This window comes from Salvia splendens, chromosome 17 (assembly GCF_004379255.2).
Source record: "Salvia splendens isolate huo1 chromosome 17, SspV2, whole genome shotgun sequence".
NCBI classification, from domain to species: domain Eukaryota; kingdom Viridiplantae; phylum Streptophyta; class Magnoliopsida; order Lamiales; family Lamiaceae; genus Salvia; species Salvia splendens.
Window position 1 is genome coordinate 20,812,835 of NC_056048.1, and position 22,150 is coordinate 20,834,984.

The 22,150-nt window shown below is 40.6% G+C and overlaps 1 long non-coding RNA gene, 1 other non-coding gene and 1 pseudogene across 2 annotated transcripts; all 3 read right to left on the reverse strand.

Moving 5' to 3' along the window:
* Positions 1-15,990: 15,990 nt before the first annotated feature.
* LOC121773934 lies at positions 15,991-16,795 on the reverse strand. The gene is made up of 3 exons (XR_006044885.1): positions 16,745-16,795; positions 16,320-16,567; positions 15,991-16,222 (listed from the first exon to the last, which is right to left on the reverse strand). It is a non-coding gene; the product is annotated as an uncharacterized LOC121773934 (long non-coding RNA).
* A 455-nt stretch (positions 16,796-17,250) lies between these two features.
* LOC121774449 lies at positions 17,251-20,768 on the reverse strand (annotated as a pseudogene).
* A 333-nt stretch (positions 20,769-21,101) lies between these two features.
* On the reverse strand, positions 21,102-21,297 carry LOC121775609. The gene has a single exon (XR_006045161.1). It is a non-coding gene; the product is annotated as a U2 spliceosomal RNA (small nuclear RNA).
* Between the last annotated feature and the right edge of the window lie 853 nt (positions 21,298-22,150).

Below are 22,150 nucleotides of genomic sequence, written 5' to 3' on the forward strand. Positions count from 1 at the left end.
AATTGGGTCCAAATTTCATATGTCTGGATTTTTGTATACTCCGTTGTAGTTGTCTTTTTTCAAAAATGGCATCACATTTTTTTCCAATAAGTAGAAATGCTCAAGCCATAAGAATGAAAAGTTGAGATTACATCATAAAAAATATGGAGTATTAACAAAACAGTCAAATTAACAATACAATACAATACAATACAAAAATGGCAAAAAAACTATTACCACCATAGAAGTTCTTAGAGCATCCGCAACCTTATCTTCATTCCGTCTTTAATTCATCTCATCGCACACTATTCATGGCCCCTCACCACTTTTTACTCCATCTCTTCCTAAAGAGATAGCACTGCAACCCTCCATCTCCGATTCATCTCATCTCTTAACTATTCGTGGGTCACACTATTTCATTTCACTTTTATTTTTTTTCCAAACAAATTTAATTTAAATTAAGATGGAATATTATTTTAAAAATAATATTCATATATTTTATAAAAAAATATAATAATTACATAATTAATATATTTAGTGAGATATTGTTTCTTTGGAATAAAGAAAAATTTATGTGATGAATGAGGTATTTATAGAAGAGTTTAGGATAATTGGATAATAAAAAAATAATTTTTTAAAGAAAACGGTCATAAAACTTTAATATTTGAGGAATTGGAAAACTTTTATTAAATTTGTTATTTTTTTTATTTTTTCTGATTTTTTTATAAAAAGAATTATATTAAAATTTGACGCTCATTCGCGTGCCGGCGAGTGAGCGTCACCGCCAATGCCAACTCGGCACGTGTGGGGGTCGCACGGAGAGTTGGCTCGATAATATCTCCCTCCAAGAGATTTTTTAGAGACCAATTGCTTGCAACTCGGTCTCTTAGCCATCTCGTATTGCCAAGACGAGATGGAGATGACTAAGAACCAGTTGCAAATACTCTTACCGTAATTGAACCCATGCAACAATAGTCGAAAGAGAGTAAAGAATGGCCGAAAGAAAAAAAAAAGACTTAAACAAGCAGATACATAGTAAAAAAAAAAAAAGGGCCAAACAACACACAACAAAAACTCACCCAATAACAGTCAAATAATACCAAGATCACCATCACAATATCTATTCCTTATTAATTTTGAAAATTATTATAGTGCAATCTATTAATGACATAGATTATCCTCTGAAATATGGAAAACAGCATTTTCTTTACAAGTACTAAAATATACTGCCATTTCCTCATGCCGAACTTAGCTTATGATTAATTTGAACTATCTACCTAAATAGTTAATTCCACCGCATGGGATCCATTCCCTTATAAACACAGTGTTAGAGATATATCATTAATATTACTATATTTTATGAATATATGTGGACACAAAAAAAGATTAAATCATTTTCCATATTCTCAATTTATTCACTGCACGTCTAAAAATATTAATGACTAAGACTGATTACGATTTTTTTTCATGAAAAAATGGGTGGATCATAGCATTACAGCTAATGACAATTTTGACAGTCTAACTATGAAGGGTTAGATTGTCATAACGACGTTTTGTCCGACAAATTGTAATTAGTATTTGCCAATTGTGGCCCAATAATTATTGCTTACGATGGGCCCCATCTCTTTCATTACTATTCCTAATCCTTTGATAAAGCCCTTGCACCTTATTATTAGTATTATTGTAATGTATTTTGGAATTACACCTTCCCTACCCCTTCTGCCAAACCCATTAAAATCTCATCTACTAACAACGATTTATTATTGAGTAATTCACGAGTTTTGATTTATTTGCGATTTACATCTAATTTTATAAAATGTATACATGCATGCCATAAGTTTGTTTGTTACTCAAACTATTTTTTCAATTTTTTAGCTCCAATCACCAAATGACTTACATAATGATTCATGAATGGGAGGAAGAGAAAGTAGTTAATATCTATAATTATCTAAAATGTTCAACTAAGATTGGTCCATCCCTAGCTTTGAATTTTGATTATGCAACTATTAGATATCGACTAATCCTTAATATAGCAGCAATTTTATTGGTGTGAATTGTGATAGTGAAACACGATAGCTAAAGATTGACAACTGAGTCGAGAAACATGCCTACCTAAAAATATAAGCATAACGTTTATCAACTTTATACAAATTAAATGTAACATGTTCATTTCATTTTCCAACTTTATGATCAAATTAATTAGATTATTTTTTTCGAGTCATCTTTCGGATGTTTTTGAAGTGGAAAAGTGTCGCATGAATTAATATTCTTAAAACAGTCTATTCTCATGTCAAATTAGTGGAATATATATATATATATATATATATATATATATATATATAGGGTTGCACTATTCTCCTTTTCCACTCTAAGATCCTTTTCTCTTCTTAATAATAGCCATTAGATCCATCCAATCAATGGACCACGTTAATCCTTATTAATTATTTCCGCGTTGCATTATAGCTCCTTTCGTTGTGCATTATGGGGGTAATTTAGTAAAATCCCTAAATTGGAACCGCCTTTTGTTTTGGGAGGTGCGAATGTCACGGGATTTGCAATCTTCCACTCTTCAGTTTTCTCCCATTTACTCCAGCCGACTCCTCAACTCTCCCACTCCTTCCCCTTTCTCAACCCTACTTACATCCGCCACATTTCGAATTCCACAGCCTCCGCCACCGATTTGCGTCGATTCCACTCCACCGCAGTTACCGCTGCCACAAAATCGACCGACGTTGTCGTGTTTGCACGCCATATTCAACAAATCGAGCAGGTATGCATTATGAAATCAGTCAACTAAGCGTATGCCTAGACTTTAGGATATCGTTTTTACCCAGGTAATCGTCTAGGGTTTTCTCTGATTATGAGTCCACGACATTGTGTTGGGTTTACCACGTCTCGGTGCAAGTATCTTATTTATTTCGGTTTATTCCAGATCAAAAATGACAAAAAGAGGTCGTCCCCCCGCGCAAGCATCGCAGGAAGCAGGTAAATTGCACTCGTTGGTTGTGCATTTCAGTAGTATGAATACGAATAGCCTTATTTAGATGTCTAGTTTAATTACGTGCTGTACAACTAGCATTTTAGGGGTATTGTGATGTCCAGTGCTCAAGAGTATATACATGTATTGTTTATTAGGATTAGTGCATTATGTATATGGTTGGATATTCATTGAATGTTTTGAATTGTGCATTATGTAGAGTAGGTAGTGTGTTGCAGAATGCATTATGGAAGAATTCCGTGTGCATTTTTTAGGCCTGACAGTGCATTATGTATCATTATGTATGCATTATGTTGCTTTTAACATTGGTCATTGGTTGTATTGGTTTGTTGCCTCAGATTTTTACAGAGGAATCTGATTGATGATTTGTTACTTTTATATACTATATGGTTTGATTAGTGCATTATGTCTATACTGAAACCGTCATTATGTGCAGAAAAGTATGCAATATGTATGGTGTTGTGTGTTTTAGTGACTACAATCAGTAAATAGTACATATGTGCATTTTTTAGTTTGTACTGTGCATTATTGAACATGATTTATGCATTATGTTTACTAAATTATGCATTACTAAGCGTATTGGGTGTGTACTAATATTTACCCAGTCAGGATGAGTGGTATTCATTATGTGCAGTAAATTATGCAATATGTAGGGTGTTGTGTGTTTTAGTGACTAAACTCAGGAAAGAGTAGTATAGACTGTGCATTATGGAACATAATTTATGCATTATGTTTACTAAATTATGCATTACTAAGGGTATTGGGTTTGTTGTAATAGCTGCCCAGTTAGTATGAAAGTTTTTTTATTATGTTGTGTTGGTACTGCATTGTGAATCAGTAATAGTGCATTTTTTTGTAGTATTGTGTGCATTATATGAGTGGTATTATTAATATTGTTTAATACATTTTCTGTGTAACACATGTGCATTTTTGTGTTTAGACAATGCATTATGAGTAATTTTTAATGCATTATGAGGTTGTATTATGCATTATTTCATATGATATATGCATTAATATGTAAAAAGCTAGCAGCATTATTTATTCTGATTTATTGATAATGTTTTGATGTTTTACTTTGTTTGTTCCATATCAGAGAAACGGCTAAGATCAGACATTGACGATGCAGTTGACGATGTTATTCCAGTTGACGAGAATTGTGGTTTGGAGTGAGTTTTGGTTCGGCTATAAGGAGATCTTGGTTAATGGGTAAACTGATATTCGGATAGATGTTTCAATTTAAAACTGTACTTTTTCGCAACTTAATAAGTGCGTTTGGATATTAGCTAATGATTTAGATTTGGGTAAATTGTCCGTATTCAGCATTATAGATTGTGCATTGTGTTTTACAATCTGTGCATTACTCCTTTATCGACTGTCATTATTTGCAATGTAGTGTTCGTTACGATAATAATTGTGTATATGCAAAGTCTGAGCATTATGTGTAATTATATCGTCATTATTTACAGTTAATTATGCATTATAAGAAGTATGCATGATAAATTTAAAGTGGATATAAACGTTGTTCGGGGGTGCATGGTTTATTTCAACTGGATATAAATTCAACATTAGATAAATTAGTGCATTATTTGATTAAAACGTTGCATTATTTACCAAGAAATTATCATTATTTAAAATTTTGTATTGAATAAGACGTATCAACGGGCTGCATTATTTATTCCAATAAGTGAATTTTTTAATTTAATCGTTTTGCCAGAATTCAGGGGTCCATGGAATATTAAAATCGGATATCAATTCTGCAATAGACATTTTAGTGCATTATTTTACTAAAACGTTGCATTATGACCTAGAAAAAAAAATTGGGAACAAACAAAATAATTCATCAGAACACAACTGATACAAAGTTGACTTGTTTAAATAAAAACCAAACGTTGCATTATGACAGATATAAAGTTCCAATAACAATAACAAAAACAAAAACATGACCTAGTGCAAGACACAAGATGTTGCTATATGTACGTACTATACCCTAGCCCCTAATCTTATTAAACCCTGGGGGAAACAAGAAACGTGTGCCAAGCATCGTATCACGGTACATCTTATTCGTATGCATTGCAGTTCACATAATTTGCATTATACAGTCAATAATATGCATTACTCGCTACAATTTGGTGCATTATTCGAATTGTTTTACAATTTGTAATTAATGTGTGCGTACTATACCCTAGCCCCTAATCTTATTAAACCCTCGGGGGAAACAAGAACCGTGTGCCAAACAACGAAACACGGTAAATCTTATTCGTATGCATTGCAGTTCACATAATTTGCATTATACAGTCAATAATATGCATTATTCGCTACAATTTGGTGCATTATTCGAATTGTTTTACAATTTGTAATTAATGTGTACGTACTATACCCTAGCCACTAATCTTATTAAACCCTTGGGGGAAACAAGAACCGTGTGCCAAACAACGAAACACGGTAAATCTTATTCGTATGCATTGCAGTTCACATAATTTGCATTATACAGTTAATAATATGCATTACTCGCTACAATTTGGTGCATTATTCGAATTGTTTTACAATTTGTAATTAATGTGTACGTACTATACCCTAGCCCCTAATCTTATTAAACCCTTGGGGGAAACAAGAACCGTGTGTCAAACAACGAAACACGGTAAATTTTATTCGTATGCATTGCAGTTCAGATTTTGATCATTATATAGTCAAATATATCCATTACTCAATACCATATGTTGTCATACATAAACTGTTATTAAACCCTGGGGGGAAACAAGAAACGTGTGTCAAACATCGTATCACGGTACATCTTATTCGTATGCATTGCAGTTCACATAATTTGCATTATACAGTCAATAATATGCATTACTCGCTACAATTTGGTGCATTATATGGATACAATCGATTCATCCTCAATTCGAAAAACACCTAACAACAATGAACAATAAAGCAATTCAAAATTCTCGAGATCAATTATACAATTATTCGATTCGCAAAGCAGCATTCGAATGAATGAATGAAAAATCACGGCTATTATAAATCATCAAATCAACATCGATCGATCAGCGCCGCACCTTCTTATGAAAATTCCGATGACAGTTGCAGGCGGCGCACCTCAAGGCGGCGGCGGTGCCGTCCTCACCGGTAGGCATGAACTCGCAGCAGCCATCGACGGCGTACTTGCCGATGAGCGGAATCGTCAATCTCCGCACCAATTGAAGTTTGATCACGTCGTTGCAGCGATTGAAGGATCCTTCTAGATTTTATTCAAATTGCGGTTTTGGATTCGATTTGATCGTCGGACTTGAGAGAACGAATCATTCTCTGGATTTCGAGAACAAATCACAGTAATTGAAGGATAGAATTCACTGGTGTTGACAACGATTTTGATGAATTAATTGATTGGCACAACGATTGCGTGAATATCTTCCTTCCAGATTGAAGACGATTTTGAGATATTGAAAATAAGGAAACACGTGAATTAAGGGGGAGAGAAACTGATCCACATTTAATTTCCATTTTAGCCCTTATCGTGTTTTTTAATCATTAAATTTAATGTTTTTACAAACAAATTTAGGCCATAGGATATGGAAAATCAAAGGCTAAGATCAAGAAGGAAATAGGAAGAAATATAGGAAAAGGAAATTAATACATCCCTATATATATATATATATATATATATATATATAGTTAATGATTGTGATAGGCCGTATTATCTAGGCCTGATTTATCATAAAAAATATGTTATAAATAAAATGAGCATATATATTCTTTATTCGCATAATATAAAACATTATAATATGCTATCAATGAAAGTGATGGGGTACGAACTAAACAAGCCCAACAGCAGTGACGGCCCATCAGCCCAAAGCCCAAGGAAGAGTATGAGTTCGGCATTACCAAAGAGTTCGGAGGAGTTCGGCATTACCAAAGAGTTCGGCCTCAGCCTACAGCTCGGTAAAAGCCAACCGATCAAGCTCTGCTCTCAGGTCGGCATCAAGCTCTACTCTCAGATCGGCAACCAAAGCAGTTCGGTCTCAGTATTCGACCGAACAAGGAGTTAGTGGACCCATGCAGGATTTCCACAACTTCCAACACACCCACTACCACGTGGCGTCAACTCAGGCCACGATCTTAGGCCATGACCTACACGACCTCCACGACCTAGAGTGATGATGTAAGCCACGATCTTAGTTCAATGTATAAATAGAACTTAGATCTGGTAGAAAGGGGTTAGAATCTCTCTAGAGAAATAATCATATAGCAAGTCTGTGTTGTAAGCTGTAATTCGCAGATCAAGCAATACAAACCTGCCCCCGTTTCTCCCCGTGGACGTAGATTTACCTCAGTAAATCGAACCACGTAAAATTCTCTGTGTCGTAATTTATTTTTACGAGCATTCATCATCATCAAAAATTCGCCGATTCATCACTGGCGCCGTCTGTGGGAAACAGAGAACCAAATTTGTGATAAAGCGAATTTTTGACCATTTTTTCAACCCAAAAAATGCATACCAGATCGCAGAGTACCCGTATTCCTGCCCGTGAGAACCAGGAGGAAGCCAATCCACCCCATAGGTCTGGAAAACAGCCTAGGGATAAATCCCCCACCAGTTCTCATGGCGGAGGAACAAGCCGCTCCAAAAGCCGTCACACCGAGTCTTCCCAGCAGCCCGATTTGAACGAGGCTGCCAAGCTGTTTTTGGCTGAAAAGCAGGAGGAATTCTTAACCTTCCTGCAGAGAAGCCAAAAGCAGCCGGAGGCGAAAACGGCGGATTCTCCCTCTCCCTCCATACGAGACAGTCACTACCGCAGTAGTGTCATGTCTTCCAGAAGAAAGAATCCTCGGTACCGGAATCACAGGAGAACTCCATCTCCTCCATACCGAAGAAATGTCGGGTTCGCCATGTACGGAGCATTGAGGACTCCGTTCTCGGACGATATTACCCGAACTTCCCTACCACAGAACTACCGAACTCCGTCGATAACCTATGACGGACTCGTGGATCCTCATGATTTCTTGGGACGCTATCAATATAACATGGCGAACCAGGGTCTCAACGAGGTCCACATGTGCAAGCTGTTTCCCGAACTGCTTATCGGGAACGCAAGAAGGTGGTTCGATAGCCTCCCCCAAGGCAGCATTAGATCCTACCGAGATCTAATGGATGCTTTCCACAGGAGGTTCTTTCAGAAAGCGGAAGCCCGGATTACTTCGGCTCAGCTGCTTTCTATACGTCAAGGTCGCGACGAAAAGATCAGCGACTTCCTGACGAGACTCCATAAGGAATGCCTACAAGTAGATAATCTCAATGATCTACTTGTCATTTCGGCATTCCAAAATGGAATCCTGCCCGGAGCTCTCTACAGAAAGCTCGTGGAATGCAGTCCGCAAACAGCTCAAGAGATGTGGGACATTGCGGACAAGTTTTCTCGTGCCGATGAGGCAGACCGTCGAAAACGGTCTTTAGACAGCTCATCTAGAGAAGACAAAAAGAAGCCCGATCATAGCGATCAGAGGCTTCCTCGCCGAACACCTTCCCCACCAAAGGAGAGATAGCGGTCATCCGAGGTGATCGAAAAAAGAGCAAGTGTGTTCGCAGATTGCGCTTAAAAGTGCCGAGCAATCAGTTCGGCACCATCAAGCATAGCAATCACAGCAGCCGGAGTCAGAGACAGGCGGAATGACCGAAGTCACACCGGAGCCGAACTCAATGGTGTACGGCACTGAAGCCGTGATTCCGGTTTAGATTGGCATACCCAGTCCCCGAACTCAATTTCTCCTCAGAAATGAATGGTGACGGACTGAGAGCCGAACTAGATCTTGCCGAAGAAAGAAGAGAATTGGCCTGCATAAAAGCAGCCAAGTACAAGGAGCAAGTAGCCCGGTATTACAACCAAAGGGTGAAGAAGCTGCAATTTCAAGTGGGAGATCTCGTCTTGAGAAACAACGAAGTAAGCCGAGCAGAAAAGCTGGGCGAACTCGAACCCACATGGGAAGGTCCATATCGGGTGTCAGAAGTCCTCGGCAAAGGGTCTTACAAATTGACTCACGTGTCAAGAGCACAAGTATCCCGAACATGGTACGTTTCCAACCTCAAAAAGTTCCATTTGTAAGAGACAGTCCGGTCAATGTGCTTTCTTTGGTTTGCTTGGTCTTTATTTGTCTATATGCGTTTTGTCTGTCTATGTGCGTGTCGTCTCTTACAAATGTTACTGAGGTATCTTGTTCTTCGAAGGCTGATCCCCTTCTTAGAACATATACAAGCCAACGATTGTGCGTCAAAGCTTCTAAAGAGGATACAAGACCACAATTCAGCTTAAACAAGCAGTTCGTCCGAAACGAGCTGCAACAAGCCAACGATTGTGCGTCAAAGCTTCTAAAGAGGATACAAGACCACAATTCTGCTTAAAAATCAAGCACTTCGTCTGAAACGAACTGCAACAAAAGTCCGATTCTCGCGATAAAACTTGCCTGAATTAGGACAAGGGAAAGTCCAATCCATGCGATAAAACTCGCCGAATTAGGACGACCAAGTTCGGTCAAAGCAGTTTACCTCATAAGACCGAGGACGATCATGTCTAGTCAAAGAGGTTTACTGCATAAGACCACTTCGGTTAACTGGGAAAGTCCGATCCACGCGATAAAACTCGCCGAATTAGGACAAGGGAAAGTTCGATCCCGGCGACAAAAATCGCCAAATTAGAACACAGACCAAAGACGAGTCCGGTCAAAAGATGTTTATTTCATCAGACCAAAGACGAGTCCGGTCAAAGATGTTTATTTCATCAGACCAAAGACGAGTCCGGTCAAAGATGTTTATTTCATCAGACCAAAGACGAGTCCGGTCAAAGATGTTTATTTCATCAGACCAAAGACGAGTCCGGTCAAAGATGTTTATTTCATCAGACCAAAGACGAGTCCGGTCAAAGATGTTTATTTCATCAGACCAAAGACGAGTCCGGTCAAAGATGTTTATTTCATCAGACCAAAGACGAGTCCGGTCAAAGATGTTTATTTCATCAGACCAAAGACGAGTCCGGTCAAAGATGTTTATTTCATCAGACCAAAGACGAGTCCGGTCAAAGATGTTTATTTCATCAGACCAAAGACGAGTCCGGTCAAAGATGTTTATTTCATCAGACCAAAGACGAGTCCGGTCAAAGATGTTTATTTCATCAGACCAAAGACGAGTCCGGTCAAAGATGTTTATTTCATCAGACCAAAGACAAGTCCGGTCAAAGAAGTTTACTTCATAAGACCGAGGACAAGTACGATGAAATTTTTTCGCTAAGCTGTAAATACACAGTGTTAGAAGCGAAAACGAAAACAAAATTTCATTTTCAAATCTTGTTCGGCACACAACTCCGCTACCCTACAAGATGGCGTTACGCTATTACAAAGGACTATTCTACTGTCCAGGGTTGCTAAAGTTGAGCCATCTATTCACAAAATCCTCGTGAAGCTGAGTTCGGGCGTTCCAGGCAGCTGCAGAATAAGCAGGTCGACGAGATGCTCTAATCGACCTGCCACCTCTTCTCTGAGCCCGGGAAGCCCTAGCACCTCGGCGGCGAAGAGTCTCTTCACGAAGCATTTGTTGATCTTGCTCACTCATAATCACAGCTCCTCTACGAACTTCAGCCTGTTCTCGTCTTGACGTTTCCGGCTGTTCCAGAGTTCGTTGCTGACTTGGAGTACGGTTTTGAGCAAGTGAATCAAAGGTTTGATCTGGAGTGCGAGCATCTGTTGGCACGATATGCCGAAGGAATCTTTCTATGGAGGGGCGCCGAGAAAGAACAATGTTGTACCGAGAAGCCCAGCGCCGCAATGATGTCACGACTTGTTGGCAAGCCGAGCTCTCCAGCGCATTGTTCCTCCGGAGTACATTATATTCCTCCCACAGTTCGTCAACTCGACTCTGAACATCTGATATGGTCATTCCCCCGCGCACACGGATGTAATCCTCGTACGCAGTCCTCTCAGCAATGGTCGTATTCAGCTCGGCCTCCAGATCATTCTTATCGGACTCTAAGTCCTTATTATCGGCATCCAGCTTCACTAAACGAGCCAGAAGCTCGTCATTCTTCGTCTGATCGGCTATAGCTCTTTTCTCAGCTTCGTCTAAAGCCGAAGAGTACAGCCGCTTCCAGTGAAGTACCTCCAGCTCCTTGAGAGTTAAGAATACAAAGCAGCTACGTCAGTTCGGCATTTCAGCTTACCGAGCAGGTAGTAAACCACAGCAGGAGTAAGAGAGTACGAAAGGCTATACGAAGACACAAGAGCAGAAAGAAGAATTTTTTCATTCATAAGAAAAAAAAAAATTTTTCTATACAAGGAGGGCTTCAAGGCCATTTTACACAAAGGAAGAAACTAAACTAGGAGAAGGGAGACGAAATCATACTTCGCTAGCTTCGTCTCCACCTTCTCGGTGAGGTTCAGCTTCCTTCTCCTTATCTGCTTCAGCTTCAGCCTCTGCCTCCTTGCTCTCCCCAGCCTGCTCGGCGCCACCGTAGCCGATCTGCTGCGTCTCCTGATCGGCTTCCTTCTCCGGATGCCCGGCTCGCTCGACTTCGGCCTCCCGCTCCAGCGGCTCGGCCTCACCCTCTCCGTTGTAAGTCGAAGCGGGTGAAACGGGTCCCACGGAGGCAAAGATAGCCTCCAGGTTCTCGTCCCGATCAGCTCGACAACTCCGGACTCGGTCTGCAGAAAGCAGGACCGAAGATGAAGCGAGCTCCTCAAGGAGCGGCAGATTCTGAAGCCGAGCTGCTATCTCTCGGCTGTACAGAGGCAGCACGACGTCGGCCCCCTGCTCGCCCTTATCGGCAATTAGCCTTACCAGACTACCGACAAAAGCCGAGAACTGGCTGCTCAAAAAGAGTTTCTCCGTGTAAACACGGAGAGCCTCCCCCTGGGCAACCACGGCGGCAGCATCACTCCGTTTCGTCTGCTCTCGCTGGATGACGAGCTGGTTTTTGGCAAACTGAGCTTCATCCTGGGCCGAAATCCTAGCAGCTCTGGCTTTCTCAAAGTTTGCCTCGGCCTGCTCGGCCCGGTGACAAGCAGCCGCCAATTTCCTCTGCATCTCAGCATAGTCGTTGGACGCTTTGGAGAGTTCGACGGCGACGAGCTTGGAGAGCATATCGTTCCTCTGAAAATGGATAAGGAAAAAAGTCAACAGAGGGCACCAAAAATACAGGACAGAAGCCAAGCCAAAGAATCAAGAAGACAATTCACCTCGGCGAAGTCCGTGGGCCATAAAAATGGCTCACAGATATGCTCCGAAGGAGGCGCCAAGACCACGTCTTTCTCTGGCGCTCTCGGGGGTTTTTGGGTCTTCCCCTTCCTACTTGCCGAAGTCGACTCCGGCTTCTTTGGACCCGAAGAGGTCTTTTGCCTCTTCGGATTCTTCTCGGCATCAGGCGCCGAGCTGGTAGCCTTCTCTTTCTCCGGCTCCTCAAGCTCGGAGGACTTTCGGATAGCCTTATTCAGCATGAACACTGCCAAAAAGCAAGAAAACAAGGTTAGTTTTCTTCGTTAAAGCAGTAGAGCATAAAGATAAAGAGAAATCCTCACCCTCGGCCTCTTCGTCCGAAGACGAGATATTGAACACGAGGTCGCCCTTGACGAGCTCAGTTTCCGAATACTGTTTCCTAATCATAGGAATCTTATTGAGCTCGCCCTCGAGCTCGGCCAACGGTTCTAACCGAGGATGGGGAATCACGGACTTCGGCCTTCTCCAAGGAAAGCCCGGAGCCGAAGTCCTATTATAAAAAAAGAAACGGTTTTGCCATTTCGGCCACTTGGTTTTGCAGAAGGCCCTAAAAGGCTGTAAGGGGATCAAGTAAAACCAAGATCCCTTCCTTTTAAACTGGAAAAAATTAAGGATTGCCCTCAGAGACAGATCCTTATCTAGCCTACGCAGTTCGGCAGCAAAAGCCGATAAGTGCCTCCAAGAGTTCGGAGTCACCTGACCTAAAGGGAGTTGAAAAAAATCAAGAAGCTCTACAAAAGGTGGGGGAAGAGGAAAACGAAGCCCGCATTCTAAGCAGGCTTCGTAAACGGTGGCATAACCCTCCGGCGGGTCGTTAGCCCTATGATCATCGTCGGGAACCACCGCCTTCCCCCCAGGTAAAAAATATTTCTCGTGAAGGGATATCACAGTATCCTTACTCAAGATACTGTGAAAATACTCTACGGTCTTCTCCCCGGATTCTTTCCGGCTAGAAGACCCCTTATCCCCTTTCCTACCGCTACCCGACACCGAAGAAGAAGAAGAAGACATTTTTCTTACTTTTTGAAAGTGAAGGAAGTCTGAAGAAGCTCTTGAAAGCGGAAGAAAATTTCTCGAGAAAGAGAGTGTATAGAAGACGCAACAGCAAAGGTGTTCAAATGAGGAAGAAAGAGCATATTTATCAGATTCGGCGAAGATTTCAAAATCGTCGCACCGTTTCGAATCCCACCTTTTCAGGATTCAACGGCCGGATTTTACTGTCGCATTTAATGCAGTCACATGCAAGGCACGTCCCCTGACGTCAGCCTCCCCCGTACCTTTATCCAGAATGCCGAAGTGACTCGCTTCGCCGAAGTGATTCACTTCGTCTTTCGGGGGGGGTAGTGATGGGGTACGAACTAAACAAGCCCAACAGCAGTGACGGCCCATCAGCCCAAAGCCCAAGGAAGAGTATGAGTTCGGCATTACCAAAGAGTTCGGAGGAGTTCGGCATTACCAAAGAGTTCGGCCTCAGCCTACAGCTCGGTAAAAGCCAACCGATCAAGCTCTGCTCTCAGGTCGGCATCAAGCTCTACTCTCAGATCGGCAACCAAAGCAGTTCGGTCTCAGTATTCGACCGAACAAGGAGTTAGTGGACCCATGCAGGATTTCCACAACTTCCAACACACCCACTACCACGTGGCGTCAACTCAGGCCACGATCTTAGGCCATGACCTACACGACCTCCACGACCTAGAGTGATGATGTAAGCCACGATCTTAGTTCAATGTATAAATAGAACTTAGATCTGGTAGAAAGGGGTTAGAATCTCTCTAGAGAAATAATCATATAGCAAGTCTGTGTTGTAAGCTGTAATTCGCAGATCAAGCAATACAAACCTGCCCCCGTTTCTCCCCGTGGACGTAGATTTACCTCAGTAAATCGAACCACGTAAAATTCTCTGTGTCGTAATTTATTTTTACGAGCATTCATCATCATCAAAAATTCGCCGATTCATCAGAAAGTATACAACAACTTTTGTAGTTTGTTCTATTGCATATTTTGTATGTTTCTATAAATATACTACTAATAAATTGGAAAACCAAGTAACAAATCAAACAAACGAATTGCTGTCCTTGTTTTTCAGGTCTATCTGCACAAGTAAAGCATAATCACCTACTCATCAACTAATAATTGTGTTTAATTTAATTCGATTTATGAAGTGGTTATCAAAAGGATAATCCTTCTTTTCTTACCAAACCCCAAAAACATCTACGTATGGAGTATATTATATTTACACAATAGAGTTAGTGTAACTAAACATTTGGCATAGCAATTAGGAATAAAGAGATCGATTTCAACATATTCTTTGTTTCCCATCAATTATTTGTTTCTAAGTTTGTTCGACTTTAATTATTGTAACTTTGTCCTATGCTTAACTAATTGCCATTAAATACATATAAATAAAAGTTTTTGATAGTAAGTGGTTGAGGTTTCAGCCGCCAACATAAACAATACAAAAAGAATATTAAGCTTTACAATCATCTACCACTAATTTCAAGTGATATTATAGTACATACAAGCATATCTCAATAACACATAGTAGATATATGACACGTAACAATTATTATAATTGGAGTGGGAAAGAAATGAAAAATGGCCATTGCTTTAAATAAATTCGAATTAAACTAATAGGGCTCCTTTTCCCTTTCTTTTTATTGTCTATAAATGGAATCTTCAACCCTAAGTGAAGCATCATAGGCCCCAATCTCCATTATCCAAGATTCTATCTACCATTGTGTTTGTAATTTTGTAGGATAAATGCTACTATATGCTTGTCATTATGCTCTTTCCCTTTTCCAATTACATATTAATCTCTCATAATTATTACTTTTTCTGCGATTAAATTAAAACAAAAAAATGTACTACTCTCTCGTCTCATAGAAATAGGTCATATTTTCTTTTTCGTCCGTCCCATATAAATAGTCCACATCTATTTATAGCTACTTTTTTCTCCTTCTCTTTATTTTATTATTTATGGGTCCCACCATCCCTTACACAATTGCACCTATTTTTTCTCTTTTTCTCTTACTTTACCAATGACGCATTAAAACATGTGTCTATTTCTACGGGACGGATGGAGTATATGTTTCCATATTGTATAGGAGATCTGAATTTTAAATCCTTCTGGTTTCGACATTTCTTATATGAAATATGACATCCAACTGAATCACTTGGGATTAATTTTTAGGATAGTACTAAGGGATATATTGATGCCTACATATCACTTTTAAAAATTTATTTTCTCCCACAAACTTTGAACTTGACATAAAATATCATGAAGTTAATTTTTCCCAGTAGCGACAAAATCCAACTATATTAAAATGAGATAGATAACTATATCTGGCTCAGGACTTTGTAATCACATCATTATCATTTTTAGTGATAACTATATCTTATGTGATTTAATAACAAATGAAATGTAGCCGGATTTTGGCGCTAGTGGAAAAAATTACAACTATTTTAAATTCATGATATTATACGTAAGTTTAAAGGTTTTGGGAAAAAATAAATTTTTGGAAAGTTTCACGCCAATATCCTTGGTATTAAAACTGGATTCGAGCTTAATAATTAGCATGAATTTAAGAGAATTAAATCATTCGAGTTTCGCTATAACTAAATCAAAAACATTAGTTCATACCGTATATCTATCTCGCAAGTCGACATTAAATTTGTTTGTTATATTTATATAATTGCTTTTTTAATCTCTTTCTGTGTTGAAATATAATCAAATTCGAAATGATGATATGATCAAGAAGTGAATAAAACCAGCTGAAAAAGGAGCAATAAGAGCATAATGGTATTGCCAGAATTCATAATTTTCTAAACAAAAGCAAAAATAGGCGATTTATTTAGGTACACATACATGTAGCCTTGAGTAACAAGTTCAAGGCATCAAGAAACGGAGAGTTTGGCAAGCGTTAGCGCTAATACTCTCACGCCGTTTGCGATATCCTGTTGCACTGCGAACTCTTCAGGCTTATGGCTATATCCTGCCACCAAAAATCAATCAATTTCTCCACATCGCTTCTTGCTTGCAACTGCTTGCGAGCATGGATAACGTGTTGTTGCATATGATAGAAACCGTACCTTTATTAGCATGGAATGAAGATCATGCCCATTGGAGATATCCTGCCAACATTTACAATCAAGGTTTAAGGCACGTCGTGAGATAGCATTTTCCAGTTCGATGATGAAGGAATCAAAGTGAACGAAGCATAGAGTTTGGTGCATCCGCCTGGGTAATCGCGTATTTGCCAAGAATGATTAGGGCATCTCTAGTGGCTTTCGCCCGGCATTAAACTCCTCCTGTCACATCATCAGCACTAAAAATCCTCCTGCCACATCATCAGGACAAGCAAATAGCTCAGTAATAGCCTAGCCACATCACCCCTAATTATATAAAACAAATAATTGACAATCACACAAAATACGAAATTAAATTTACGACACAGATACGGGAAAATCCAATTATTTTATTTAAATTTTAAAAAAAGTACATTTAAAAATATTACATAATTAAAAAAAAACTAACGCCGTGTAATCCTCCGCGCCCACAACTCTTCAATTAAATCATTTTGGAGTCGAATATGAGCATCCACTTGGCGCATGTCGGCATGTGCTTGGAGGAGGCCGGCTTCATCGTGCGGGACCCCATTTCGTACGTTGGGGGCGGCTATGCCGTGGCTTGGACCAGCTTCATTATCGTCGTTGGCCCAACTAGTCAGTCGTACACCTTCATCTTCGACAATCATGTTGTGCATGATAATACAGGCGTACATTATATCAGCAATGCAGTCGATATGCCACAAACGCGTTGGACCCCTAATTGCCGCCCATCGAGACTGGAGCACACCAAATGCGCGTTCCACGTCCTTGCGCGCCGACTCCTGACGTTTTGCAAAGTAGGTCTTCCTCTCATCCGATGCGCATCTGATCGTCTTCACAAAGACGGGCCACCTAGGGTATATCCCATCCGCCAAGTAGTAGCCCATATTATGCTGGGTCCCGTTGGCGACAAAACTGATGGCCGGACCGACGCCCTGGCACTGCTCGTTGAAAAGGGGCGACGAGTTGAGGACGTTGAGATCGTTGTTCGACCCGGCTATCCCAAAATACGCATGTCAAATCCATAGCCGGTAGTTAGCAACGGCCACCAGGATCATCGTGTTCCCTTGTAGCCGGTCGTGTAGAACCCCTTCCAGGCAGCGGGACAGTTCTTCCACTCTCAATGCATACAATATATGCTGCCTAACATACCTGGGAACCCATGCTTCTCCCCGTGCATCTGCATCACATACTAGCAGTCTTCGCAAGTAGGGCTTCGAAGGTACTGATCACGGAAAATTTCAATCACGCCCTGACAGAAATTCTTCATACATTCAAGGGCAGTCGACTCACCGATGTGGAGGTACTCGTCCCACATGTCTCCCGCGCCTCCGTAAGGCAGTTTGCCTGATTGTCGCAGTGCACTTTTGAATAGGTGTGTGGCGTATGCCAGCCGCATCGTGCCTGAAGCGGAATTACAGATATCGCTGCTCCAAGGCGTTAACAATACGCATAAACAGGGCTCTGCTCGTCCTAAAACGGCGCCTGAAATGGTTGTCGTTGAACCGCGGCTCCTGTGCAAAGTAGTCTGCGTATAGGCGCTGATGTGCAGCTATGTGATCACGTTCAATCACTGTTCGGCGGTGGACAACTGGTCGTGGTCGAGGTCGAGGTACCGCCGGCTGCAAGGCCCTCTGCAGCAGCCGATCAATCTCACGGTTCGTATAGGCCGCTAACGCTTCGTTCATTCGACGATCGTACTCCTCATCATCCCCACCACTACCACCACTGCTACCACCAACGTTGCTCATTTCCCGTTGTTGATCTTGTACAGAAATTAAGATAGAGAGAGTACTCGTTAAAACAAGTGGTGTGAATGAAAATGACGTGCAAATCGCGTATATATAGTGTTTCGAAAAAAAAAAAAAATTAAATTCGCTCGCTGGTCCAGAGCCTGCAATGGCGGCGAGCGCTAGCCGATTTTTTCGCCGAAATGGCGCTCGCCGGTTCCAATGGTTCGGTGAGCGGACCGGCAAGCGCCGGAAATCGGCTAGCCGGCCCGCTCGCTGCCATTGGAGATGCTCTTATCTGGCCATGAATAAGGAATCGTGATAGGCTCTGCTGATCATCTTCTTTTAAGGCATATTCAGTTCTTGGCAGGCTGATTCAGTTGCTTTGGTGATCACCTCTTCTGAGAGTGCCGGTGGATCTTGGTTGACGATCTTGAATTCTGAGAGCTCCACATTGCGAGCTTTTGAAATTCTCAGGGCGGACTGATGGATTTTCTCGATCACGAGATTTCTCCTCTGTTCATCTATGTCGCACGCATCTGCAATGGTCACAAATAACAACTTTGGTTGCAATGCAATGAAAGTGGTGACAGATTTGCAATTCGGGCCAAAGGTCATGATTTAGATGGCAAGTTAGCGCAAAAGAATCATACCGATCTCCAAATGTGCTTTGCTCGGTATACGATGGAGTAGTTGGAGTGTTGGGTGCCATTGAAGAAATTAATGTACTAAAGCGGTACGTTGTTTTGTCTCACTCTTTTTTCGCTGGCCATTTTGAAGAAATCATAAACTAAGTTATACGATTAGAGCGTTCGGTATATACGATTTCTGCACCTTTTTGAAGAAATCATAAACTAAGTTATACTTGCCGCAGGCCAACATGACCTGCTCCAACAGAGGCATTTTAGTAGGCAGTAGCTCAGAATTGAATGTTTGCATTTTCCTAGAATTTTCATTTTAATTGCAAAAGAGAAAAAAAAAGTAGCCATTTTTAGGCAACATCTCTGCAGAGCCAAGCCAGAAATAACTATGTCCGGCTTACCTCCATAACTAGTCCATACGTTGTGCTTGAAGGTTGTTGGTTCTGTTCGCTTAGTTGCTGCAGAACCCAAAAAGCCCCTTTCCATTTCTGGCGCCGAACACAAGCATTAAGTACCTATATAACAAAATAGCAATGCTACAAATTAAACAGAAAACACGTTTGATGCAATATAAACAAATATGGAGAGCATAAAGATGCGTAGTTCCTAGATGCCCCTTACAGCGTTATAGACAATGACATCCGGTTCAAGCCGTGGATCCCACTTTGCAAGCAATTCGGTTTTGAACTTCTTTCTGGGAGGGGACCTCATGGTATCAATCACGTCAAATAGTTCCTTCATATACCCAGCTTGTCCAAGCACATAGAAACAAAATGATGTCTTACCCTAAGGTCCAGCACATAGAAACAAAATCAGCATAGAATGTTAAGCACACACTGATCTAAGTCCTTAAAAGGTGGCACTAAGTTCCTAAACATACAATTCTTACCATGCGCCATCTGCAAACACGGTAATTGCAAGTTCTACTTCCCAAAACTAAGTTGTGCCTAGTCGCTACAATTCACAGTCTATTGACTCAATATATATTCTTAATCCTTAAGGTACCATCTGCTACATAACTATAGATTCCATATAAACCACCAGTTCCCTGAGGAAAATCAATAAACAGAACAAAGTTATCATATAAGTGGCACCCTGCAGAATTTCATAGTATCATCCAATTATGCTACATTTCTGTCTAGCTCCCGCTAAAGCAACAGATCAAAAACAGACCTGGTTCACAACTAGCATAGTAGAAACACCTAACTAATTACTAAAGAATCAAAGCAAGACTAGCAATAAGAAAAGAAATGACACTAAGCATATATATTTGTACATAACCAGTTGATCAAACTCACTATCCTCACCATTTAGCAAGCTTCTGTATTCTCTCCTCCATGTCTACCCTTGTCACTCTTGGCTTCCCTAAAGCATCGTCACCCAATTCCAACGGCTTAAACGCATCTCGTTCCACACTCAAGGACTCACTCTCACTGCCATCACTTATCTTCCTATTTCGAATCTTCAAATCCCTATCTATATTCTGCTTATCATCCCTTTTCGTATCATCTTTATACCACGCCCCTTTCTTCCCATTTCTCGAATTCTCTTCAGCTGCGGTCAGCTCATCACCGCTCTTATCCTCTTCCCGCACAATTCTCTTCACACTCTTCTTTCCCCTCGGTGTATCACCACCAACACTGCTACTGTCACTTCCTTTCAGGGTTTGGTATTTCCCTTTCTTGAGAAATTCCATCGCCTTTAAATACTCGCTGAACGACGGCGTGAACTCAAATTCCTTACCAAAAACAACGCCATCATTCAAAGCGCTTCTCGCCGAGACTGTTCTCTACTTCTCCCTCCTCGGAGAAGCAACAGAAACAGGCCTCCGCAATGCCGGAAATCCACAAGGGAGCAACGAATTCCGGCCCAATAGAAGAACTTCGGCGGCGGATTCAGACACTGACAAACCACCAAGCATCTCGATTTCTTCAATTGGACATGACAATGTAGATTGTGAGCTAACCTTGGCCAATATTTATTCGCTGAGGTTTGGAGAAGAAATAATTTTAATGGATGAAAAGATGAGGTTTTGATGAAGATTTTCGCAGTTGCAGTAAAATCTGTAATCGGTAATCGTGTCCTCTTCCAAGCGGTTATGATTCGTTGTTTGGAAGAAGAGTTGTTATTCAGATTTGACGCTTTTAGCTAATATAATTAATCTGTACAGCCCTGTATTTACTGATTTACTCCCTTGTTTATGATTTACTGATTTCGACTCCCCATTAAAATTGAAAATAGCTAAGTGACTTAATTGTATACAGTAGACATAATCTGATAACCACAAGCAATTAACACGACACTAACATTTACTACAAAATAATAACAAATAAAAATTTCACAACTCACAAATTTATAAAAATTAATACGAATTAAAGCTTGAACTAGTTTTGGTGGGGTGCGCCAGACCCAAGCAGTAGTGCAACGCAGGGGCGACACGTGAAGGCCCAAGTAGCAAGCTACTTTGATGGGCCATCCCCTTCAAAAAATAAATTTAATATCGTGTGGACCGATGATCCACATATAAGATATTAAACTGATAAGAACAGATACTACACTTGATCTTAGCCAAAAGGCCGAGAAAGGTATGAGTTTTAAAGCTTAGGCCCTTCTCCTTTTATAGTCCTCTCACCCATACTACTACTCTCTTCTTTTCGATATGGGAATATAGTAGATTGTCAAATTCCAAACGCCTATCTTATTTTTCATTCGAGCATGAAACAAACAACTCTCTATCTCGTTCTTGGTTACAGTAGTAGGCAGAAGCTAGCATCCACAACAAGATCATGCCATGAAAATCTGTATTTGACATTGATGCTTTATTACTTAATACTCTTATCTTTTGTATTAACACAGCGTCCATCGACATGAAAGATGGTATATTGCATTAACTATACACACGACATGACATTGTTCGAGGTAGATAGCTCTGATGTCTACAACAAGTAAGGGAGAACCAAAAAATGTGCAAAAATGCACTATAGTAAAAAGGAAAACTGAGCAGGCCTGTATAACTCTCTGCCTACCTTTGTATACATGCCAAACAAAGTCGCCATCAAAATAGGTGAATCTTTTAAGTATAAAACTTAAATAATTTACACCTTTGGAATATACACAACTCCATAATATGCTGATACAAGTTTCTGCTTCTCAACGGGTAACACGACAAGGGGCTGCTTGTATGACACATGCACGTCAGGGATCAGATAAAACTGGGAACAATGGATCAAGAAGAAGCTCCTATAGAATGGGTCCACCAGCCTTACATGAACACTTCCAAAAAAACGCAAGTTTGTTGGCGATTGATCAGAGTTTTAGGGACAATTAAGCTTTACTACATTTGTTTGTTTGTCTAAATGGGTGGTTACCGTAGAGCAAACATTCATCATAGCAAGTTTTTCTTCATATATTGCATTCTGTTACAAGTGTGACAAGCATAAAA